This window comes from Zootoca vivipara, chromosome 12, assembly GCF_963506605.1.
Source record: "Zootoca vivipara chromosome 12, rZooViv1.1, whole genome shotgun sequence".
NCBI classification, from domain to species: domain Eukaryota; kingdom Metazoa; phylum Chordata; class Lepidosauria; order Squamata; family Lacertidae; genus Zootoca; species Zootoca vivipara.
In genome coordinates, this window is record NC_083287.1 from 11,072,133 (window position 1) to 11,099,116 (window position 26,984).

General features: G+C 41.6%; 1 protein-coding gene and 1 pseudogene across 10 annotated transcripts in view; both read right to left on the reverse strand.

The window, feature by feature from the left end:
- The window catches only part of TRAK1 (trafficking kinesin protein 1), a 122,496-nt gene that overhangs the window by 94,860 nt on the left and 652 nt on the right, over window positions 1–26,984 (reverse strand). The window contains exon 1 of one of the 10 annotated variants that reach the window (XM_035130173.2): window positions 26,822–26,972. The exons of the other annotated variants lie outside the window; for them this stretch is intronic. The gene's annotated coding sequence lies outside the window, so the exon portion shown is untranslated. Of the gene's footprint in view, window positions 1–26,821; window positions 26,973–26,984 lie in introns of those variants that run through there. 10 annotated transcript variants of the gene reach the window in all.
- LOC118092281 (immunoglobulin-binding protein 1-like) lies at window positions 9,732–26,822 on the reverse strand (annotated as a pseudogene).

The following is a 26,984-nucleotide window of genomic DNA, read 5'->3' on the forward strand; positions in this document are numbered from 1 at the left end:
TCCGTAAAATGTTTTCTTCATGTTGTACACTGGCCTGATATTTTTGATACAGGGCGGTATATAAATTGAATACATAATAAAAATAAACAACCAATACTAACAGCCTTATCGTCCTTTAAAGTGTGCAATCTCCTTTTAGAGCTGTGCAAGTTGGGGCCATCACTTGTAGTAACAAATGCCATAGTTTAACTATGATGCTGTGTTAAAAAGTAATCCTCTTGTCTGTCACCTAGGCTGGACATACTCTGAGTTTACACGGACTGAGATTAGGAATTAAGGGATTTCACCTTTGGTTATATCTGTGATAAAAGTTTTCATATAGTGAGACACTCTCAGACCCACCCTTTCACACTATACCTATGTAAGAAAAATTTGGTTTCAATTTGTTGTACTTATTTTAGCTGATGCAATTTGATCTTCATAAATCTGCATATGAGAAAAACAATCATTCTAAAAGAAAAAGACATGCTATATTTTTATTTATTTTTAATGGGACCCATTTAGGTTGCAACAGCCATTTTGTTCAAAGAGACTCATACAAGGGGTGCCTCCTATGGGGTGATTGCAAACTGGATTTTTATTAACTACTTGTCCTATTCCCCCCCCCCTCGCTCTTTTTACAGATTTAAAAGATGCTGCTCAGTCATTTGGAAGTAGTTTTCAGTTCATAAAAGGTTTTCTAAATAATTAATCCAACTGATTAATTTAGTAAACACTGTAGCCTTAAAAGCTAGACCATAAATGCAAAAATGAGTCATTGATGTAGTTCCTTCCATTCACAAGCTGATAATAGGTAAACTAGCAAACAGAAAGGGTGGGGTTCCCCATTCTGAGGGCTCTCTTGCCACAGTCTAAATGCCTGCATCTAAATTGCTTGGAAATACTGTATGACTTCGCTTTCACCAGTCTCTTTTGTTCCATCTGCACCAGCTTCCTACAGCCCCAATTTCTGCCAGGACTTTGTTAGTGACTCTAGGGAAGAAGTAGACGCCAGCCTTGCAAATGCTAAAAATAGCCCCTTTGCTAGAAAGGCATGAACATTATCAGCAAAAGACAGTCATGCTAACTTGGGAACAGCCCAGCAGACCTAGATGAAAGGCACTGTACATGGGTTGAGGAAGGAGGACGAAAACTTTAATGCCTGAAGAAGCATTATGGAAGCATAATGAGGTGCTAGATCCCACAAAACGCAGAAAACAAGGAGATGTGGGAATTAAATAAATTATTAAACTAAACTCTTTAAAAGCTGTATTTGTAAGCAGAGAAGCAGATTTTTGTTTAGCTTTTTAAGCCACCGGAACCCAGAAGTTGCTGCTGCATGACCCTGTTAAGCAAGGCTTCAGGGTGGGGGAAGGAGGACAATGACAGGGGCATTTGCCTCAGGCGGCAAAATGGGATGGGCCACCCCTGGTTTTAGGGGGTCCTCCCTTCTCTCCAGCTGTCTCCTTGCACACATATTCTTTTTGGGAGGCAATAACAGTTGGCTTTTTTCTCATCTACACCTGCATGAACATGATTTGCAAATCTCCTTTTAACCGTGGACGCAACTGTGGCCTGGATTACACACAGTTTATTAAAACGCCAACGTAGATGTAACGCTATCCATGATTTGCTTCAAAAAATGGCACAGAGACAGGCATTGCCATTGAGAAGGGAGGATGTGATTGGAAAGGATTTGCAGCGTAATCCTGATCTAACTGGTCAGAAGAGTGAAGACAGGGCAGATTTGGGGATAGAGGGAAAAGTGGAAAGGTGTGGGTTTTTAAAAAATAAAAAAACAGCTAATCTAGGGAAATTGTACTTTGTTCAAACTGTGCTTTGTTCAAAAAGTTATCCCCACAATAGCTGAACATTCTTAATATATTTTGAAAGACAGAGAGCGCAGCGTAGGGCTAAAAATTCATTTTAAAATGGGATTTAGAGCATCCTTTCCCAACCTAGGGGCCTCCAGGTGTTTTGGAATACAACTGCCATTACCCATAGCCGGCATGGCTTTCCTGGCAGTGGCTGATGGGAGCTGTAGTCCAACAATGGACCACAGATGTTGACATCTGAAAGGCACTAGATTAAGGATGGTTGGATTGGAGAAGACATAGTAAGTGAATACTGTAATAATACTTTCTGCTCTACCACTACAGAAAGAAACTATGCTAGGAAATATTTATATATAGAACAAAATCGGACATCTCATCCCCGACTGAACAAATAAGGAACAAATATTGTCAGGTCATCCAAACAATACTGGTGAAATAAATATTTCTAATAGAATGAAGGGTGGAGTATGCATTTTCTTTTTTTCTGGTCTTTATGTCAATATTCCTTTCTGAATGATCTCAATTTTATACCACTCAAACACTTAAAATACTGCTCTCACTAAAACTACCAATAATGAGGTTTGGACCTGCTACTGTTGCCAATTAAATAAACCACTGAAAAATGTAACATTTTATGAATAAAAGGTTGACACGCTTGAAAAGATTGTTTTGTGTAACATTTATAAAGTTATAGTCTCAAATTTGCAAATATTTACATCAGCTTGACCCCTTCATGGATCAATGCCTTGTCGTGGCGAAGGGGCTTGAATAACTCAGAGAAGCTATGAGCTATGCCATGCAGGGCCACCCAAGATGGACAGGTCATAGTGGAGAGTTTTGACTAAACGTGATCCACCTGGAGAAGGAACTGGCAAGCCACTCCAGTATCCCTGCCAAGAAAACTCCATGGACAAAGACAACAGGCATATAAAAGTTATGACGCTGGAAGATGAGCCCCTCAGGTCGGAAGGCGTCCAACATGCTACTGAGGAAGAGCGGAGGACAAGTACAAGTAGATTCAGAGCTGATGAAGCGGCTGGGCCAAAGCCGAAAGGACGCTCAGTTGCGGATATGCCTGGAAGCGAAAGGAAAGTCCGATGCTGTAAAGAAAAATATTGCATAGGAACCTGGAATGTAAGAACCATGAGTGGAGGTAAGCTGGATGTGCTCAAAAATGAGATGACAAGAATAAATATCGACATCCTGGGCATCAGTGAACTAAAATGGAAGGGAATGGGCGAATTCAGTTCGGGTGACTATCATATCTACTACTGTGGGCAAGAATCCTGTAGCAGAAATGGAGTGGCCCTCATAGTCAACAAAAGAGTGGCAAAAGCTGTAATGGGATGCAATCTCAAAAATGACAGAATGATCTCGATACGAATCCAAGGCAGACCTTTTAACATCACAGTAATCCAAGTTTATGCACCAACTACCGGTGCTGAAGAAAGTGAAATTGACCAATTCTATGAAGACCTACAACAACTTCTAGAAATGACACCAAAGAAGGATGTTCTTCTCATTACAGGGGATTGGAATGCTAAAGTAGGGAATCAAGAGATAAAAGGAACAACTGGCAAGTTTGGCCTTGGAGTTCAAAATGAAGCAGGGCAAAGGCTAATAGAGTTCTGTCAAGAGAACAAGCTGGTCATCACAAACACTCTCTTCCAACAACACAAGAGACGACTCTACACATGGATATCACCAAATGGGCAGCATCGAAATCAGATTGATTATATTCTCTGCAGCCAAAGATGGAGAAGCTCTATACAGTCAGCAAAAACAAGACCTGGAGCTGACTGTAACTCAGATCATCAGCTTCTTATAGCAAAATTCCAGCTTAAACTGAAGAAAGTAGGAAAAACCACTGGGCCAGTAAGATACAATCTGAAGCAAATCCCTTATGAATACACAGTGGAAGTGAGGAACAGGTTTAAGGATTTAGATTTGGTGGACAGAGTGCCTGAAGAACTATGGATGGAGGCTCGTAACATTATACAGGAGGCAGCAACGAAAACCATCCCAAGGAAAAGGAAATGCAAGAAAGCAAAATGGCTATCCAACGAGGCCTTACAAATAGCGGAGGAGAGGAGGCAAGCAAAATGCAAGGGAGATAGGGAAAGATACAGGAAACTGAATGCAGATTTCCAAAAAACAGCAAGGAGAGACAAGAGGGTCTTCTTAAATGAGCAATGCAAAGAAATAGAGGAAAACAATAGAATGGGGAAAACCAGAGATCTGTTCAAGAAAATTGGAGATATGAAAGGAACATTTCGTACAAAGATTACCATAATCAAGGACAAAAGTGGTAAGGACCTAACAGAAGCAGAAGACATCAAGAAGAGGTGGCAAGAATACACAGAGGAATTATACCAGAAAGATATGGAGGTCTCATACACCCCAGGTAGTGTGGTTGCTGACCTTGAGCCAGACATCTTGGAGAGTGAAGTCAAATGGGCCTTAGAAAGCATTGCTAATAACAAGGCCAGTGGAAGTGATGATATTCCAGCTGAACTATTTAAAATTTTAAAAGATGATGCTGTTAGGGTGCTACACCCAATGTGCCAGCAAGTTTGGAAAACTCAGCAATGGCCAGAGGATTGGAGAAGATCAGTCTACATCCCAATTCCAAAGAAGGGCAGTGCCAAAGAATGCTCCAACTACCGCACAATTGCGCTCATTTCACACGCTAGCAAGGTTATGCTTAAAATTCTACAAGGCAGGCTTAGGCAGTATGTGGACCGAGAACTCCCAGAAGTGCAAGCTGGATTTCGAAAGGGCAGAGGAACCAGAGACCAAATAGCAAACATGCGCTGGATTATGGAGAAAGCTAGAGAGTTCCAGAAAAACGTCTACTTCTGCTTCATTGACTATGCAAAAGCCTTTGACTGTGTCGACCACAGCAAACTATGGCAAGTTCTTAAAGAAATGGGAGTGCCTGATCACCTCATCTGTCTCCTGAGAAATCTCTATGTGGGACAAGAAGCTACAGTTAGAACTGGATATGGAACAACTGAGTGGTTCAAAATTGGGAAAGGAGTACGACAAGGTTGTATATTGTCTCCCTGCTTATTTAACTTATATGCAGAATTCATCATGCGAAAGGCTGGACTAGATGAATCCCAAGCCGGAATTAAGATTGCCGGAAGAAATATCAACAACCTCAGATATGCAGATGACACAACCTTGATGGCAGAAAGCGAGGAGGAATTAAAGAACCTTTTAATGAGGGTGAAAGAGGAGAGCGCAAAATATGGTCTGAAGCTCAACATCAAAAAAACCAAGATCATGGCCACTGGTCCCATCACCTCCTGGCAAATAGAAGGGGAAGAAATGGAGGCAGTGAGAGATTTTACTTTCTTGGGCTCCTTGATCACTGCAGATGGTGACAGCAGTCACGAAATTAAAAGACGCCTGCTTCTTGGGAGAAAAGCAATGACAAACCTAGACAGCATCTTAAAAAGCAGAGACATCACTTTGCCGACAAAGGTCCGTATAGTTAAAGCTATGGTTTTCCCAGTAGTGATGTATGGAAGTGAGAGCTGGACCATAAAGAAGGCTGATCGTCGAAGAATTGATGCTTTTGAATTATGGTGCTGGAGGAGACTCTTGAGAGTCCCATGGACTGCTAGAAGATCAAACCTATCCATTCTTAAGGAAATCAGCCCTGAGTGCTCCCTGGAAGGACAGATCGTGAAGCTGAGGCTCCAATACTTTGGCCACCTCATGAGAAGAGAAGAATCCTTGGAAAAGACCCTGATGTTGGGAAAGATTGAGGGCACTAGGAGAAGGGGACGACAGAGGACAAGATGGTTGGACAGTGTTCTCGAAGCTACGAACATGAGTTTGACCAAACTGCGGGAGGCAGTGCAAGACAGGAGTGCCTGGCGTGCTATGGTCCATGGGGTCACGAAGAGTCGGACACGACTAAACGACTAAACAACAACAACACATCAGCTTGAACTTTTCAACTGACCTCATCCTTAATATTAACTACGTAATAAAAAATTACTACACAACTGCAAGTGAAAAAGAGATCTCTGTTCTTCCACATTAGATGCATTTTATCATTACCACCCCAGCAATTTTAAATCCAAGACAGATAATTTGAGAAAATGAAACACTTTAAAATTAATAAACTTAGAAATGCAATTTAAAATGTACGATATCATCCACTATCAAAAAATCAGAATCAGAATGAATTGCTACAATCCAAACCAGAATTTAGGAAGGGAGAGGGGAATGCTATTCAGAGTATCCTGACAGTCTTCCAATTTATTTTTCCCATGACACTTTTGTTAGAGGGCAAGCTACATTAGAAACAAACTGAACTTTCCCCTGCCCTGATGCTAATGACAACTCCAGAAATGCTTCAACTATGTTCAGAATTACAGCACCACTCACCCAACGTACAGGATTTCAATTTTAGAGTGTGGGGAAAGATCAACTTTCTTCCTGCCTCTTTAAATGGTCACATGGGACTGACTCATTTATTATTAGTTTATTATTATTATTATTATTATTATTATTATTATTATTATTCATACCCTGCCTTTTTCACTGACAAGAACTCAAGACAGCTTACAGATAAAAACAAGAATTGATAAAAACATTTTTTTTAATTTAATGTTTATCTTTTGTAAACTTTTGAGGTTTTCTGCAATCAAGCAGTGTACAAATTTTAGGCAATGAATGAATAAATTTAAAAAATAGAAAAATCAATCATTAAAATACAATCAAACACTGATTCACGGTAAATCTATACAGTGGTACCTCGGGTTACAAACGCTTCAGGTTACAGACGTTTCAGGTTACAAACTCCGCTAACCCAGCAATAGTACCTCGGGTTAAGAACTTCAGGATGAGAACAGAAATTGTGCTCTGGCGGGGCAGCGGCAGCAGGAGGCCCCATTAGCTAAAGTGGTGCTTCAGGTTAAGAACCGTTTCAGGTTAAGAACAGACCTCCGGAACGAATTAAGATCTTAACCAGAGGTACCACTGTACATATATATATATAATCTTTTTAAAAACATACCAATAATTAAAATAAAAACAGCACTGTACCAGCCCTTTCATAAAAAGAGGTCAATTCCTAATGGTCTGTTGGATAGAATCCTATAATTGCAGAGTTGGAAGGGACCCTGAGGTTCATCTAGTCCAACCCCCTGCAATGCAGGAATATGCAGCTGTCCCATACAGGGACTGAACCTGCAACCTTGGCATTATCAGCACCATGCTTTAACCAACTGAGTTATCCAGGCCCATATATAACAACTGTAGCGCTCTCCGTGGACCAGTATATCAGGCAAATGCATTCAGTGCTAGCAAGGTGCAACATGAAGACAGAACCAGCTGTGATAAATCTGCATTACTCTGCAGAGATCCGGTGCTCTCCTGGAGTCTAGAGTACCAGATCTAGAGGTGTTCCTCACAATGACCCTTTAAATAACCATCTCAGCCTGGGAGGGAGGGGAACACTGCCAACAGAGTTACATGGGTAAGGACTGAACACACACATTCATTCTTCCAAAACCCTTGTGGAAATGTAAATTACTAGAACTAGGCTGCTGCCATCCAGTTTCCCCAACCATACATCTGGCTTCGGTAGAATGCTAAATCTCTAGTTTACAGATAGGGTTCTCTTGATACAGGAAGAACACAGAGCAGCTAGGGGGAAGTCGCATTTCTGCTTTGCCAGGGGCAGAAATAAACAGAGATTCCTTTATAATAATAATACATGTCCAAATTGGAATTTCCACATGATAACTAAGCTGTCTATATTAAGCTGATCCCACAACAACTAAATTAAGCTCCTGAGCGTCTTATAGTTCATCTGAGTTTCAGAGCTTTGCCAGACAGCTGACTGTTCTTGCTGTATCTTCTGTATTGGAAACTTTCCTAGCCGTTTCATTTTCCAGCTACTTTGTTTCTATAACAGCCACCACACCAGAGCAGAGGTGTGATAATAATTATATTCAGGCGCCAAAGTACAAAGATACCTCCCACCTTATGAGATAATCCTATTAAGCCTTGACCAGAAGTTCAAAGTGGTGAGACCAGAGTCTGTTTCCTTTCTGAAACTTGCCAGCTGAAAAGAGTTTCAGTCAACTGTGAATCTGCTATTTTCCTAAAAACAAAGACATGCTTCAGGAATGTTTTTAAAAGGTTTTGAAGTTACAGCATGAATGACAAACACCACTAGAATTTGAAGTGTGGGCTTTGCTTGTTCTCCTTTTCCCTATTAGAGTGTAAACTTTTTATGTTGAGGCGCTTTACAAATAATAAAATAAAAGAGCTTTAAATTGTGTGCTTTATTTGGAATGTTTAGAAGTAGATACCGTAGCAAATATTAGAACTGAGATTTGATAATGGACAGAGCCCCAAGGGGATCATTGCAGAGGTAATACGGTTCAAATATAATCTTAATTCCCACCCACCCACCATTGTTCATTTTTCACTTGTACAGTACAATGTTTGTGGTAACATTACTGGAGAGGAAAATGAGATGTTCCTGTGTACTAAACCTTGTGTTAAAATAACCTAGAGCTGTCTACCTCACCACTGGTATATGAATAAACCTTTCAAGTTGCCCTGTAGCTTCCCATTCATTTCTGACTTCCTGCCAGAATGTACATGTCATTATACTGGATTTGATTTACAGACTTTCCAACACTGGGTCTATTTGGTACACATGTTAACCATGTGCTGCCCTCCAACAGGATACAGATTCAAAGCATCTCAACACCGATCACACACATGTATGCAACAAGGTGCTCATGCTTTGAATCAAGTAGGAAAACTTGATTCAAAGCATCAAGTACAAAACTGAAAAGTTTTCAAAACTTTGTATCCAGCAATGGTGAACTATACAGCTAAAGCGATTTTTAAAACAATCCAATCAAACACTATGGATGAGACCTTTTCACCCAGCTGGAAAATTTATCTATCCGTACTGATTGTACAGTTGTCTTATAATAGTCAGCAATATCAGTGGGGAAACTGAAAGAGACACATGCTCTAACTTTTGTAACAGATTAAACTCAGTAAGCACTGGCGTCACCTGCCCCTTTATTTCATAACTAGTATCATTCAGCCCGTTAAGTAAACGGGCGCTAGAACGTATGTGAGAGGAGCGACGGGGCTGCGGCCTACCTCAGCCCCCAACATGTGGGCGCATTGCCGGGCATCTTCCCCTACCTCACCCCCCAACATGTGGGTGCATTGCCGAACGTCTTCCTGCCGTGGCGGGCCTGCGTCTGTGAGGAGAAGGGGAGGCAGCCTTCTGGAGACCGCTTCCTCCCGAGTAGACCTGCCCGCCGCCTCCCGGAGGGTCTCCCTTCCGAGGCCTCTCGGGGGCAGCTGCGGCTGCTGAGAGAGGCTGAGAGCCCAGGACACTCTCATGCGGCGCCGGAGGCTGTGCTAGTGGGCCGCTCCCAGTGCCGGCCTCCATGGGCGCCTAGAGGATCCCCGCCCCCTCCCGCCACCACGGCTTTGGCCCATGACAGCCATGTGCGCCCCCGGAGCCACCTTCGTCACCAGCCTCTGTTGTTCTGGCGAAGGAAGGAGGCGGTGGAGGCGGCGGTAACAGCAGCAGCGGGAGCAGCCCGGCCCCCTGAGGGTGAGGAGCTCAGGACGGGCAGAGGCCAGGGATGGTGAGGCACGCTCGGGCCGGGCTGCTCCCACTGCTGCTGTTACCGTCGCTGCCGCCTTCCATGTATATGCTAGTTGTGGGTGGGGAGTTAGGAGAGAACCCTGTCATGTACCTACTGCTACAAAGTATCTCATCATATATTTTTAACTCCTTTCAGCATTACAATGACAGACTCCCTAGATTTTTACCCAGCAGGAGACAACAGTGGTGCAAGGCCACAAATACAAATGTACAGTTCAAAGGCAAATAATTCAGTACTGGAGATTTGCATGATGATCCGTTTTTAGTCTACTGATGCAAAGCTTTTGTTTATGAACTATTCCTGCCTATTCTCTCATCAGGCATTTGCACTTTCAATAAAGTTATTTGTACATGTGCTTCCCCCACTCCAACTCAGCAACCTCCCATGAGCAGCACTATATTTTATTAAGGCCATTTCAATGTAACTGTACTTTGGCTCTCTGTCATGCCATTCATTCTGTGGCATTTGGCTCTTGGGAGAATATTTATACAGGCCGATACCAACACTCAGTCTGCAGTGTTGCTGTTCTGTTGCCGTTTTGACATTTCGCTTCAGCTCATTCCTCCCACCATAAAAAGAATCTAAATCTAAATCATCAAAATAAAGTCAGCAGAAGAAAATTAGAACAGCTAATTGTGAAAGATGGGGCCAGAGAGGGCAGCTCTGATTTTACTCAATACGCTAAATGCAATACACATTAGAATCAACTGGAGGTTTGTGGTGTTTGTTTGTTTTTCAAATCAAAGAACAACACAGAATTATGGAAATGACACCAGAGAGAGGTAATTGATCTTAATTAAAAAGGCTTAATGGCAGAAAATCAACAAAATGTGTATTTAAACACAAAATTTGAATTTGTAACAATATAAATGTTATTAAATACAATTTTAGTCCACATTTATCATGTGATCTCAAGGTGTGTTACAGTATGTGTAAAACAGGCATCCCCAAACTACGGCCCTCCAGATGTTTTGGCCTACAACTCCCATGATCCCTAGCTAACAGGACCAGTGGTCGGGGAAGATGGGAATTGTAGTCCAAAACATCTGGAGGGCCAAAGTTTGGGGATGCCTGGTGTAAAACATTAAGAATTCTAGGCAATTTAAAGTAGATAAAAACAGTGTTGAAAAGTTGTATCAAAAAACACCCAAAAATGCACCAGCAGTTAACAGCCCATAAATGCATGGACAAACTGATAGGATTCACTTGGCACTGAAACAAAGTATCAGTGCTGTTCAGGGAGTTCTCTCATAACTAATCTGTCTTTAAGCCAAATCCTATGCATGTTTCCTCAGAAACAAGTCCCACTAAGTTCAAATGCAACATACCTAAATATGTGTTAAGACTACAACCACACTTTCCTTATGTTTTCTCCTATAGGTTTTACCAAATTATCTCAGTCATGAATTACTTAAGTTTGACCTACATTCCGTAAGAAGGGATTGCTCAAATGCAATCCTCTCGAGTTCATGCAGCAAATATCCTCCCAATTCTAAGAACAACCAAGTCTAACTGGACACCAGCCTAAAGAAAAATAGCTGGAGCAATAATACTTAGAGAAGTAAGATGGCTGCCAAATCAATTTCCAACTACCCTTTTGTGTAATGGTAAGTTACTAGAGCACTGAAGGTGAGCCTCAACAAAACCAACAAGATCCTGAAATAAAATTACTTACTCTGAGACAGATTATCTGCTTTAATGCTGGCTAAACCACTCCATACTTAATCATATATACAGTAATATTCTCCAATTCATAACATGAAAAGGCCACTTGTAAATCAATAGCAAATACCATACCATAGGAAGAACACAGTATTGGATTGATGTTATGTTGTGCTCTGCTCTGAGATCTACCGGTATGAGTGTAGGGCGGCATACAATTTTAAGAGTACCAACCAAGACCACATTTGTCACTTAATTGAGATAAAGTCCCTGCAAAAAAAGTCTAGATGAAAGTTCCATTTTCAATGTCAGAATCTTTAAAAAAAATCTAAAGCAAACTATTCAGAGTGAAAATGGAGCTAGAGAATCCATTTGTCAATGCTTATTGCCTGCTAATGTGCTACTAATGAATAAACTAATGAATTCCAACAATAGTTACTACCGTAGGACAAGTGATTTCTTTAAGAAGCAGTAGGTGAACTCTACATCATATTTAAGTTCTCTACATTAAAATGTAGAGAACTGAATGCATTAAAACAGACCATGCCTCAAATTGCAAAACACTAAGCATGTTAAGAATAATCACAATACATGAGTGTATATATAGATTGAGAAGTGTGCCATATACATTTACAATTAGGGTTTACTTGCAATGTACAACTTCTTGATTCTAAAACTATTTTCCTATCTTTGGTAAATTAAATTATAACTGTACACAACAAAAAGGCACCAGAATGACATGCATAAAACCCTAAATTTTCTAAACTGTAGAATGTTTTTTGTTTAAGAACTAACTTATTTCCATGTTAATAATCTAATTTTTAAAGTCACATATTCAGGTGCATCATTGCTAAGCAAAAGCTTCTTTAAAAAGAAAAGGCATTGGGACGCATCAAAGTATCTTTGAAATAAAAAGTAGGACGTAGGGCAGGCTGGCTGGCTGTGTTCAATTCTGCAGGTTTCTTACAGAATTGAACATATATTTAGTGAATAATGAGGTCCAATACTTGAGCCTGCAGTGACTCCCTAGCCTCTAATAGCAACAGCTGTGGAAGGTGAAATTTTAGGCCTTCAGCCTAGATAGAATCTGGCAGCTACAGATGGCAATCGGCTGCTAAAGCAGTCTCTGGACAGCTTTGTGGGTCAAACTAAACAAAGCACCAATCTTTGCCAAAATGTAAACTGAGTATAAGCCAACAACCTTAAGAAACATTACAATGGCTTTCATTGTTAGCGTCATCTGAAATTATCTCCAAATGACAAGGAAATCAAAGGAGAATGACGTAGATGAATCCATCAATTTATGTTCATCATCAAATGTTGCTGTCAAGAAAGTTTGTTTTTATCTATAACTGCACAAGCTCCAAGACATTCTATATAAATATAGGATCTTCACCTATTCTTCCCATTCAGGAGGCACAAAGTATAGCCTGATTATTTAACCTCTTTCAACAATTAACTGATCTAGGTTATGTGAACTTTCTGAGTACAGGAATCCCCCACACTTACACTCTGTGCATATACATGAAATTGCATACAGTGAGGAGGAGGATGCTGAGAGAGGCTGGGAGGCGGCCATCCTGCCCAACTTCCTCGAGTAGTGATGCGCCTTGTCTGCCTCTCGAGACAGGAAAGTTGACCTCGGGGTCAGTGGGTGGCTCCCAGTGCCCAGCGCCACTGTGGGGCCTCTTGGCACTCTCCATTTTAGTCTTGGAAGTTGATGGAGACCATTTCTTTTTATCTAGTTTCTGCTCCGCCTCCAATAAATAATGATGCTCCCTGCTTGTGGGAGAGGGCGGTGGTGATTGAAGGGCAGAGGGATTCTTAGATCCTGCCCAAGGAACATGATTGAGCATGCGAGGGAGGGAGGGGCAGGCAGGCAGGCTAAAGCATGGAGCACCCCCAAACAACAACAACAATTTATTATTATTATTATTATTATTATTATTATTATTTATATGACTGCTGGCCAGGAAGGAGAGTGAGGGGGCCCGAGATACTGAAGAGGCTGTGCAAGCTGTTTACCCCTGCTCTCCAGCTCTCTCCCACTTTGGTGCCATTTCCTGGTTCAAATTTTCTTCTATTTTATTTCACGGTGACACACGCAAACATGGCTGTGCACAAGTGGAATGCACATAAGTGGAAGGGGGGCTGTCTGTTTGCAGGCAGCCTAAGTTTTCTTTCAACTCCGAAAGAAAGTAGAATTTTATCACACATGATTGTAATATACTACTGCCAGGACACCAATAAAGGATTTGGGTTGAGAGCAATCGTGTCTAAGGGATATGGGGTAGTGATTAAATAATTAAACTGAGCCAAAGTGGGTGGGTAGTCTCAGATAAAATTTGGTTTAGAGACACTTTAAAAATATTGCTGCTTTAAAATTCTCATTAAGACAATGAATTTTATCCTTTTCAATATTTAATGATTCAAAAGTCATCATTAGCTTTTCCTATGCCTTATATTATTATTATTTATTATTTATACCCCGCCCATCTGGCTGGGTTTCCCCCACCACTCTGGGCGGCTTCCAACAAATACCAAAATACATTAAAATATCACAGATTAAAAACTTCCCTAAACAGGACCTGCCTTTATTTGGCAAGTTTGGCATGAACCTGAATTCTAACAGCTTACCATAATAATGTGGCAGGCTGAGTGATATTATGCCAATTCTGACCATCCGCTCTCTATGAATATTATCTAGCCAATCAAAACAACAGTGTTTAATTTCTGTCACAAAAACATTCTAATTATTAATCAGATCATCACCAGGAAAGAATGGAACAGTTAACGGCCCATTGCTCAGGAATGAACACAGTCTTGTTAGGCTTGAATACATTTACTGTACTGAGTAAGTCAGGAAGCAACAATTACCAGCGAATTATTAAAGAGAGCCTGGAATGCAGTAACTGCCTATGCAGGGCCTGGGGGTAGTTTCTTCTGAAGACTGAGCAACAAGATGTGCACATGCATCTTTGCCAGACAGTAAAGGTTCTGCAAAAATACACTAATCACTCTGACAATTGTGCAACAAGGAAAATTGCACTCATTACAAACACAGGAAGCTGCTTTTTACTGAGTCAAACTAACTGATCCACATTGTTGGGTGTGAGTGGCAGCAACTCTCCCAAAAAGAGCAGATTAACATAAAAAAGCCCGCCATGCCCTATCAAACTTGTGCTGGTCACAACAGTAACTAAATGCATGTGGTTGGTAGGGCTGGGTGATATGATGTATCACCAGCTAAACATCACAATATAGTGATAAATCACAGTGTTGAAAAGGAAGGAGCACTGGTCCTGGCCCCACGAAACAGCGAGGTGAAGCTGCCAGTGCCTGCCACAGGAAGGAGGCAGCCCACCCACTCAGCCGGAGAAGGAAGTTAAGGTGCCAGCCAGCAGGCAATATACCACTGGGTCAAAACACCATATACTGTACCACAATATACCACCGGATCAATATACCACCATGGTCTGGCCCTCAATATAGTCCTGGACAATGTATTGATACATCATCCAGGCCTACTGGGTGGCCTCTTTTCTTGTTGTAGGTATCTGATTATTATTTTTTAATTGTCTTCCCATTCATTCCAATGCAGGGAGATTGGTTACTCCAATCTCCAATATTTGGTCCTCTGGATTCAAGGCCATCTCTTAACCACCTGAGGAAAGTGCTGATTTGGGGCCTATGGCACCTGTGGAGCTAGTTGAGGGTATTGCAGTGGCCTTTACAGGAGATATGATCATACACTCCTTCCTAATCTCCACCCAGCAGATATAGGAGTTGGAATTGCAATTCCCATATGCAAAAAGAATGCTATGTTCTTAAGACCCCTTGAATATTAACAATAGAATAAAGGCAGCATACATTTTTTTAAAAAATAAATCAAATGTCTCTGAAGTCAAATCACTCTTCCTCAGGGGAAACTAAACTAGTTGAAAAAGAAAGTGTGAAACTATTCTAAGGAACACCTTTTGAAGCTTCAGCTTCACTTCACTTCCTTGCCCGTGGACAACCTGTCTCAACTAACTGTGTAAATAGGCTCAACGAGCTTTTCTTCAAAGGCATTGTTTCACACCAGAGGCCTCAGTAGACCTTCTATACACAAAGAGATGTTCAATGTACAGTAGCAACACCGTAGGTTGTTGAGCACCAATACTGTAATGGTATTCTCTTTTCCTTTCCATCTTGGTCCACTCCCCGCCCCCCCCAAAAGCAGATAGCTAGGGGACTAAGAGAGGATTACCTAACTTTTACATTCAGGATTCAAAAGAACAGCTATATTTCTAGCTGCTCCAAATGTTCTTCTGACCGCTGCAAACATTTTCATTCTAAACCATTTTATGCATAAATTGTTATTGTGCTCAGTATTACAGAAGACTAATTTTCCCTAGTTCAGCTGTTCCCAAGTGAAAAACAAGGAATTCCCACTTGCTCAAAACTTCACCCACTTCAGGGAGAAATAGTAGAAGAGGCTTATAGAAAATGCAACATTTTCCAGTTTTCCAGGAGAATATTATTCAGAAAGACTTTCCAGTTAAGTAGACAAGCTTAAGCCAATGCTCAGTGACTAATCCTTTTAAAACTTCCCTGGCTCCTGCATTTTAATAGCAATGATGTGGAGAGAGGAGACATTTTTATTTTCAGAGGGACTCTAAAACAGCAAATGGCGCACATTCTAATTCATAAACAGAAATTCTATGGATCAGCCCTGTAAGAGTACCATTCAGCAAAGTTATTTCCAACAGAATCAATAAGAGACTCAAAAGGTTCATTGTTTTATCATCTTGTTTATACAGCATTTCCTATGCTAGAGCATGCTACATGTATTTTAATAGCACCACAAACTAGGTCAATCACCAAAAGGTTTTGTTTATTAGCCAATGGGGACAAATATTAAAAGAGGAGCTGGTATTGGTTAAAGGACAGAGCTGTTTATTTGAGGCCATTCTGTTCGCTGGGAAGATAGAATGTAAGACCACTTTTTCCTCCTAAAAATGTATGGTAAATTTATTTTACACTTCCTTGATTAACCTCAGAAGTGCACATACGGTAATATATCACCTGGACTAAACAACTTGCAATCACTGGAGCAAAAATAACTGTATCCAAATATCCTCCAGCTATAGCTGTGGCACAGGTCTACACAGTTGCACTATTGGACTCATCAAACCACTTTAGGCATGGCAAGTAAGGCCACACAAAGCCACAACAGTTGTATTCTATAGAGGGAAAAAGAATCATGGAGCAAACTGGTGCCTCAGTGGCTACAAATCAGCTGTTCTCAGTGACCATGTCTGGCTTCTTTGGCTGCATTCCAGAAAGCCTGCTCTAAACTATAGATCCTGTAATGTAGACTCACCAGCAACTGGAAATTGCAGACAATGATAGCTATAGGGAGAAGCTTGTGAACTCAGGGCTCATTGGAATTAATTCTATTCAAAAGTACAGCACTTATTTCCATTCATTTCTCTGCCTTATATCTAGGTCTGCAGACCAGCTTTGAAGCTTTGGGACTATACACTGGACTTGCCTTGAACTGCTCTTTTTCCCTTGTTTTTGGTACTCCCAGGATTTCTCATTTAACATGGAAGGGTTTGAATTCTAACAAATATAGAATACTCCCTTCCTCAAATGAGCACAAGAGGAAAGAGAAGACAAGGGAAATCTGTTCCATGGAAAAGCCATTTGGCAGACATCTCTCATTTTCCACAGACTCCATTACACAATATGCAAGGAGTCTGGAAAAGAGCCCAAAAACATCCAAGACAGACATTTAAACTGCCTAGTAATAGGCCAGCTGGTGTTCCCTGCAGAGTGATCTCATCACCACATCATGCGAATATTCCCCTTTCAAAAATTCACCATGAGAAGGAAAAGGGACTGAAGAATCATCCATTCATTCTCATACAACTTTATTTTAAGTGCAAAGGAAGTTTTGTGCAGAGAGAAAATAAGTGCAGACATATATGGCCGTGGTGGGAAATCTTTCTACCCTTTCTATCTTCAAAAAGGTGAGTTGTAACTAAGAGTTTATAATCACGTAGATCTCTACAGGTCTTGGTGTATCAGGCTGTAAGCAGAGAGGCAGGATTGTGTTACTCCCTAGTCTGTCACCCTGAACTCCAACCTCCTGGCAAAACTTTCCCAGAGTAACTCTTATAATGACCTTCTCTGTTAGGAAAAGCAACTAATGCAGGAATTAGTACAATTTCCTTCATCCCAGAATGAATTATTGTCTGAAATTAGGAAGAGATAGCAGGAAAACTGCACAGAACACCCCACTCTTCTGAATACAACAATGTTGCTAACAGCTTAATGAAGGAGGGAATAAGCACTGAAGGCTGGTTGGCAGGAAAAGTGTGGGAATTTCTTTTTTCTTTTTTAAGTTAGCTTTGAGTTTAATCTCTTTTTCAGCTGGACATCAACCATGACCCTTCAAGGGAAGTTTTCAGAATTTGAGGACTGAAGAGTCCCCCCAATTAATAAAATATCTTATAGAAAAGAGAAGACAGCTTTTCTTTGGGGTTAAAGTCCAAAGCACAAAGAAGTTAGTGTTTGGCAGCCATGGTTTCCACAGTAACTTAGACGTACAGATTGTCTTCACTGGAACCCTCGGCACAAAGGAACATCGTACTTCTGATTTACTTAAATGGCTTGCTTTTATTTCCTAGAGGTAAAAGAAGTAACAGCTATGAACATGGAGAACAGAGAGAAATAAATAGAAATATTAATCTGCAGAAATTATATTCAACCATTTTCCAATTGTGAAAAATGCATTTCTTTGCATACACGTTACTGTGGCTTCCCATTAAAACCTTGCCATACAATTATTTTAAAAACATGTGCACACTGAGTTTTTGTTTTGTTTTTTCATTTCATATTACTTTATTTAAATAAAGAAAGAATACATTACAGCAACTACGAGTTAACCCGACAAGGCTTATCCACTCTGCTTGCTGAGGACTCCTTTAGGAAACAGGGATAACCATAGGGATCGTCCGTCTGGGGGGAAGATGCTTTCACTACTTCCAGATTCCTGGCCAGGGGAACCTGACACAAGCCCCCATACAAAAAAAAAAAAAAAAACCGTCTCTTTTTGAAAACCTTCTCCTCTAGAGAGAGAGGGGTCCCCAGGGTTGGGGGCTCCATCCTCTTTCTTGTGGAGGGTGCTTGGGCCACAGGCTCCTCCTTTCGAGGAGGCACTCTGTCAACCCATGTTCTTGCGGTTGCCGTAGCCCCTGGGGTGAAGTTCCTTCCACTCATCCTACTCCCGGGCTTTGCGCAAAGCTTCTTCATCATCATCATCCTTCTCCTCCGCTTTCTTCTCTTCTTCCTGCTGCTTTTCTGGAGCTGCTGAGGCCGCTTGTGACATGCCCTGATCAGGAAGGGTCCCTTGCTTTCGATGCTGCTCATACCAGTCATCCACTGTCATTGTTGCCAGGTTTGGGTAGCCAGTGCCAAACACGTTTGCCTGGGCAGCATCCCGGGTCAGGATGAAGGGCTTCAATGGAGGCCCAAGTGGGCGTGGAGGCTGCATCGCTGTACCCTGCTTCAAGGCATCCCGCTGAATGAGGATGGCAGCTTCCTGATCAATTCTCTCAATTTCCTCCAGGCTTGTGCTAATCCACTTCTTGATCTGGAGCAAGTAGAACTCCCGGATCTGCTCCTCCTCTGCCTGGCCACCGTTGATGAAGGGCTTCAGGGTGGCCAGCTGGTTCTCGAGCTCCTTCTTCTGCTTATATCTTTCGATTTTCGCCTGCCTGTTGGATGCCATGGCAAAGATAGCCGCCTGCTGATCAGACCCCAGAATGGTGTTGAAAGAGCTACCGGAGGACGCACTTTCATCCCCACTCTCCACCTCCCATGGGAGTTTGAAGTGCCCAATCCCATAGTCTTTGCAGACCTTCAGGAAGTCCATGAAGCCAACACGGGCCCTCTACAAATGCTCCAGGCGCTTGCTGGGGTTGACATGCTTCAAGACGAGGGCCGACAACAGAGCAGGGACCAACATGAACTTCAGGTCAGCTGAGGAGATCTCCTCCAGCTCTTCATTGTGGCTGAAGAGCTGGAGCTCGGTGACGGCGCGGGCGGCACGTTACAGGAGGCCGACCCCACGCTGCACCTTCTGCTGCACAGTGGGCGCCCCCGACAAAGGTTCCACGGCGCTGCCATCCTCCACCTCCTCCAGCAGCCGCCAGCCGGACTCCAGCAGCTGCGACAGTCGAAGCAGCTCCCCCATTGTTGCGCTCGCCCCCATCTTGGGAGCATGTACACACTGAGTTAACATAATTGTGCTGAAGAGAGAAGACAAAGCACAGGATTTTTGCAACTGCCAATTTAGCCATTACATAAAATACAGTTTGTTGCATAATGTGTATCAGGTTGTATGTACTTGTGTTATTACACAAGTTAAGCTGAACTGACCACCAACCTCCAATTCTGGAGGTGAGCTGCAAAGCAGTTTTATTCCCTTTTGTGCTACCTTTTATTTTTAACTTCTAACAAACAATTACGCAATACATTCGTTTCCTGTCTACAAGTCACTTAAATTGGGCATTTCAGGGGGGAAGTAATGTTGATTTATTGTAGTAAAAGCAGTACGGAGTCTTGTAGTGCCCAAAGACCAACAAATCCATTGCGGTATAAATTTCCATGGACGAGAAACCACTTCCTCAGATGTACTATGTTTCTTCAGATGGCAGATTACTGACATAGAGCGTCCCTAAATAGTGGGGATAAAAGGCCATACAATGCCCCCTCCCCCAAAAGCAGTCATTCTGCCACACTTTTATGCTAGGCTAAAATTTATAGTAGATGGGAACAGTGACCCAGTCGCTGGAGTTAATAATCCTGTGTATAAGCATTTAAATCAGCTCACTCCAAAGTGAAATTCATTGGCAGCTAGCGGCTAATGTATGCTTGCTCCAAAGTGGATCTGAAAAGGTTTAAAAGTACAGTAATCTGAGACCTGTGTGTTTAAATTGTTTGTGGCTCAGAGCCATAGCTGTCCAACAAAGGTTACAATCCCTGGATAACCTACAAGGGTTGATATTAGATCAAGACTGTTCACCCTTTGGAAACAACTCTTCAATGCTAGAAATTCAACAAACATGTCAGTAGATAAAAACTATCAACATGTTATTGGCAAGCTTTATGTCATGCCTGTGACTGATAAGTAAGTGGTTTCGTCTGCCAAAATGGTTGTGGACAGCGGCAATTTCACATGCACCTCATGTTGGTTGGTCATGTTGGGACACTAATCAGCTGCTCCATTTCCTCTTTTCTTGTACTTTAAACCCACACGCCTCCACAAATCAAATGCCACCCATAAATCGATCACTTTATTTATTGAAAGAGGATTTCTTATGAATTCAGAAAATCCTATTTCAATAAATAAAGCGATCAATTTCCCTATCATTTCTCCGACTTTAAAAATGTAACAACAGCACACCTCAAATAGTTATTGGGATAATTAGTGAAATATATATGGTCACTCTGCTCCCACCTTAGCAGCAGGTTGGGCTCCAGATCTAGTTCATTTTTAGGAATAGCCACTTGCTAAACAAAAGAGTTCATAATTTGAGGGTGAAAGTTATAAAGGAAAGACTGCCTTTCTCACAAACAAAACAAACTTTTAGCTAAAGTGCTTGCCTTAGTTATAATGTTCCTGAGAAAAACTTTGACTTACTCTACTACTTACACTTATCCAGTTAAGAGGCTTATTGATACTACAGAGATTAGCCATGAGATAATGCTTACAAGTTAATTATTTTGGCGGCTTAGGCTCTGTAACTTAGTAGAGATTACTTGGCTTGCTTTGCAACAACCTGGGAAAGTTTTCTGACTTGAGATGCTTTAACCCAGAAGTGGCTAACCTGGACCCCTCCAGATGTTACTGGCTACAACTCTCATAATCCAGGACTATTTATTGGCTGAGGATAATAGAATTTGAAGTTGAACAACATCTGGAAGACATAGCTTGCCAGCCCTGCTTTAGCTATAAGAAGCAGCAAGATACATTTAGCCTCATAGTAATGCAATGTGTTCTGATAGATAGGATAAAGGACTCTGTTTCTCTTGGTGGTATCATACCATAACTGTTGGGTGAGCCTCACTAAGATTAAAATGGTGCAGAATTTGTCCCTTTTTAAACAATGCTGTTGCACTTCAGTATGAAACAGCACACCAACTTACTGATGGAAACAACTATGATGTTATGTTTTTGCATACTACAGAACGTCAACCAGTAACACTTAAGGACCTAAAGTTAAGGTTTTGACAAAGCTATTGTTCTCTAACACAGACAGTGCCCAAGTCTGAGACAATTCATTATCAATAAGCACACCACAGGTTCACCACATCAAGGCAACAGATTCTGCACTAGACTTAGAGGCGAACTGTGTCTCTTAATTGACACAAACAGTACAATTGCAGTGTCAAATAACTACATCTTACAACTCCATTTCAGCATATACTGGTACATTGTGCTGAAAATGTCCCTCAACAGCCTACAATGTCCAAACAATCTTGTCATCAAGGAAACAGATGAAAAGATATAAATCTTGTATAAAAAGCAGAAACACAACGTAAGTTGCAAAGCAACAGTTCAGCTTTCAAGGACACTCCAAAATGACCATTCCTAAGAAAATTATTAATTTTCTTCCTTAAGGAGCATAAGGTGGCAGAAGGATTTATACAATGTTGATCTAGGACTACAGAGTCTTTTCCCATTTTAAAAACTGAGTGAACAATTTATCACTATAAGCTCCCCACATTCCTTAGTACTTGACATACAGATTATAAACACACTGCATTGTAATGTTTGTTGCCAACTATCCAAGTTTTTCATATGAAGAATCATGTAACCTATGAACGCTTGTGGTGTTACAAATTTGTTATCTCAAAGAGGTGCTACTGAATTGATATTTTAAATTATTTAACCGAAAACCAGAGCTGACATTAAATAAGATTCTTTTGTATTTTCAAGAGAAGCCTTTAAAAATCAGCATTCCCCTCCACAAATACACTACAGTCACATGGAACTGCTAGAATTTCTGTAATCCCACTAACAGGTCTTACATTTATAATGCTTGCATTTTGCTGTCACAAGAGCAGTGCCAGGTAAAGCTTATGAACAATGAAATTTCCTAGAGGAATTATGGGGACGATATATGAATAAGTCTGTTGTGATTGTGTAATACAGACCAGGTTAATGAATGCATACATCCTGCGGGAAATTAGAACTTACTGTAATTCGAACACAACAAATTAAGATTCCAGCTGCAGAATACATCATCTACCGTAGTAACATTGTAGGAAGTAATTCTCACAGAGGAGGGAAGAATTTCCCAGTCAACATACTGTACTGTACTGACAAACAAGCCAAATCAGACCACAGTATCCGAAGAACAAAGAATGGGGTCATAACAAAGACCTAAATACCTAAATATCTGGGGAGAAGAACTTTAAAAAAGTTAAAAACCACTACTACACAGCAATATTTATAACCAGTGTTAAATAACTAACAGGCTTGGTGGTTTTTCTTCTAGAGGGATAAACCTCACTAGTGATCTGCCACTAATAACTGTAAAATATGCATTTGTCAACACAGAAATTTAATACAGAGAAGGGGGAATTAAGAAAGCTGCACACTACAGGCACCCCCTACTTATGCAGAGGTTATGGTCCAGCCCACCCCATAAGGGAAAATTGTGTAAGTGGGGAGCACCCTCTAAACAGCCTTTTAAATGCCCCCCTCTATCTCCAATCCAGACCAAAAATACTGTATCGAAAAATATCCACAGCTAGAACTGAAACATAAAAACGTAGCTCAGTCGGTAGACTCTTAATCTCCAGGTTGTGGGTTCGAGACCCACACTGGGCAAAAAGATTCCAGCATTGCAGGGGCTGGACTAGATGACCCCCATGGTCATTTCCAACTCTATGATTCTATAAGAACCATCCTAGATCAGGCCCAAGGCCCAAGCAATCCAACAGGATTTTCTTGCTTGTGATACTGCATCTGCAGGAGTCTCCCCTCTCCTAGAGGAACAGTTGTCTCCCTCCTTATTGAGCTTTATGCATGGCAGAAAGAAGCATCTTTACAATCAGGCTTCTGGGCTAGAATGCTGCTGCTTGGTTTTCTCACTTAGATTTCCCACTGTGGTTTGGGATGATGGGGTGGTTTAAAATGGAATATATATATTTAAAAAGAAACCTGATTCCTAGTTTAATATATTAATGCTGTTTTAATTTGGAGGTGGGGAAACCTATTTTCAGTTTGAGGGCCACATTCATTTGCAGTCAACCTGCCAGGGTCACAGGAAAGTGGTGGGCGGGTCTGACACAAAAGGGGATGGAGTTACTGAAGCAATTATTTTCTGTAAAATGGGTTACATTCCAGCCAAACATAACAAATCAGAGGTTTCTACATACACCTATACTCCTCTCTCTCCATCCAGATAAGGAGGCATATAACATTTCAGGAAAAAGCATTCAAGAAGGTTATGGAGTGGAAGGGGTGGAGATTAAGGAGAGAGGCTTGGATAGAGTCCTGAGGGTCATACAGGGACGTATAAACGCTGACAACTGGGAAACACTGGCCTGTGAGCGCTCCAGTTGGAGAATAGCCTTTACCAAAGGTGCCATGGGCTCTGAAGACACTCGAACTCAGAATGCAAGGGAGAAACATGCTAAGAGGAAGGCACGCTTGGCAAATCCACACCGTGATCAACTCCTGGCCGGAAAACAATGTACCTACTGTGGAAGGGTGTGTGGATCCAGAATTGGCCTCCACAGTCACTTACGGCAGCGTTTCTCAACCGCTGTTCCGCGGCACACTAGCGTGCCGCGAGACGCTGGCTGGTGTGCCGCGACGTGCCGCGACGAGAAGGGCGATTTGCATTGACACGTGCCTGGCGGCCGCCAATAAATAGCAATAACCCATTGGAAAGCAATATTTCTCCTCCTCTTTCCCAAAGCTCAGTACAAACGAGCCTGGCGGCCGCCAATGCACAACATTGACCCGCCGGAAAGCAATATTTGGCAAGTGTTTCTTACAGTCATAATCATAATATAGGGCGGCACAGAGTTAATTTTTTAAATTTTTTTAATGGTGGTGTGCCTCGTGATTTTTTCCACGGAACAAGTGTGCCGTGGCCCAAAAAAGGTTGAGAAACACTGACTTACGGACTCATTGTTAAAACCGTGTTTATGGAAGACTTACTCGGCTACGAGTGATCGCCAAAGAAGAAGAAGACAGGGAAGCCTAATAGGCCATAATTGGCTCTCAGTCTGAAGTTCCCTGCCCCAATTTAAATGTACTGATAGGTAAACCACTCTGGGATCTCTTTAATGAAGGCCATTTTAAAAATGGCCGCATCAGATAAAATCAGTCAATTAATAATCTAGACCAGTATCTTGTTCCCACAATGGCCAATGAAATGTCTATAAGAAGCCTGCAAGCAAGATATGAGAACAACAGCTCCATCCCCACATGTCTCCCCCAGCAACTAGTATTCAGGAACATAATGTCTCCAAAACTGGAGGTAGTACACAGCCAGCATGACTAGAAGCCATTGAGACCCTTGTCCTCAATTAATTTACCTAATCCCTTTTAAAGATGTCCCATTTTGCAGCCATTACTACATACTGCAGATAGCCAATTCCATAGATTACCTATATGTCAGACACGTCCAACAGGTAGATCATGATCTATCAGTAGATCACTGGATGTCTGTGGTAGATCACTGGCTCCCCCCCAAAGAAGCCGAACAACTTTGGCTCCCCAATCTACAGGTAGATCCCCAGCTGATCCTGGTAGATCACGGGATCCTTATTGTGTACAAAAAGTTATGGGGGGGAGAGCTAAAAAATCCTCCCCCATAAAGCTCAACAACTCTGGGCAATCCACCCACCCTACGCATGCTCCTCCAATGACAATGGGTAGATCACTGCCAGTTTTTTAATACTGGGAGTAGATCGCAGACTCTTGGGAGTGGGATAAGCCTGCTATATGTCATCAGAACACCTCACATACCATCTACAACTAATCAAAGCTACCTCCAAAAAAAGATACCTTTGACATGATCTGGTCTCCCTTTTTCTTTTATTGAAGAAGGCAGGATATTTTAATGCCATCATCATCACAGAGGTGTCTGTGGGGGGATTATTATTATTTATTGAATTTATATACCGTCTTTATTGAATTTATATACCGTCCTATATCCAGAGGGATATATTGATTGAAAACATATTTTAATTGTATTGTAACTTTTGAAGAAGTGTCGGAAACGTATAATCGAATGTCTTGATGTGGGTTATCTGTAGGAGGTCTAGTAGCGTGGTCGTGCCCCATTTATGTATCCCTCTGATGCCTTCAGTTTTATATTTTTATATTTTATGTATCCCTCTGATGCCTTCAGTTTTATATGTTTATCTTTGTATTGAGAAATGTTTTTGTTTCTGACTATCGGTCGAATAAAGTATATTGATTGATTGATTGAATAAATATTATTAAAACAAAAACTATGTATTGTACTTTAAGACCAATCTCTTTCAGTTTAGGAGTTCAAGTTTTACCTTGAAAGCTTACACACACTTGCACCACCAGCAAGAGTTGGCTCAATAAACGACATCACCCACAAACCTTGCATTTCTTATTCTGTAGGATCTTGGTTTTGGAAATCCCTTGCTTTTCTCAAGTACAGCTGGAACCAACTCTTAGAAGTTTCCAAAGCAAGCTGCAGACTTATTTGCCTATGCATTTGTCTGTTATATCTTAAAGTATTTCACTCTGGGATTCCTTCAGCAATGAAGAGTGGGTAAGGAATCTTTTAAACAAACAAACAAGGCAATGAACTGTATGGCATATCATAATAAAGGTTAGCAAAAGCTGAGAGATTAGTAGACTCTAGGGTGTCATTTATGGCAGCCAAAAAAGGCATGGGCCTTAGAAGCCCCAGCAAGGCCTCGGCTGGAAACAATAAATCTAGCACAATGACCTTAAAAAACCTTGCTTCTAGTTTAAAATTCTGCCTTTTATAAATAATTTTGTGAGACGTTTTTCAATTAACCCCATCAAAACACATCCGTTAGTTATAGTTTGGAGGTCAGCTGCATGCTTAGGGCAAGTATGATTTCGACTTCCAAGGACTGGAACAGCAAATGAGTGGTTTTATGTAAGTCTTTACATGACCATTTCTTCTCTGTACCGTAAAGGGCACATACACACTGAATAAAACCTTGCTTTCCTTCACAGTTACTAACCTATGCAAAATACATTAACAAATCAGGATTAAGAGCTGAAATGTTCTGGAATTGGGTAGTGACTGCTGCCTTCCCCCCTCTGCTGTAAATAATTCACACGGTCTGCCTCTGCAAGCAAATTCTTGTGTAAACAGGCTGAACTGCTGTTTTTAAGAGGAAGCCAAAGAAACCAGGGAACGTGTAAAAACCAGGCAGAGTTCTGCCAATTTACAAGCAAGTCTCCTGAAGGTCATGTCTACTCGTGCGGTTCGCGGAAAAATTGGGACAAACCGTAACCACGCAGGGGCACATCCTGGCTGCAAGCTAAATAAAGGCAATTTCTTCCAGCTTCCTGAACCTGAAGCAGCTCATCTGTCTGTCCAACGCCACATCTGCAATGGCAGCTTCCGTTGGCCCTACCTGAGCGCACGCAGGTCAGGAGAAGCGAGGAGAGGACGTCTCCCAAAAGAAGCAGCGCAGGAGACACACGAACGAGGAGGGCAGAAAACTGCGCCGGGTTTTCCTCCGGAGCGCGGGACTGTAGAACAAGCTCGGGACTCCCGCTCCCCCGATCACGACCACC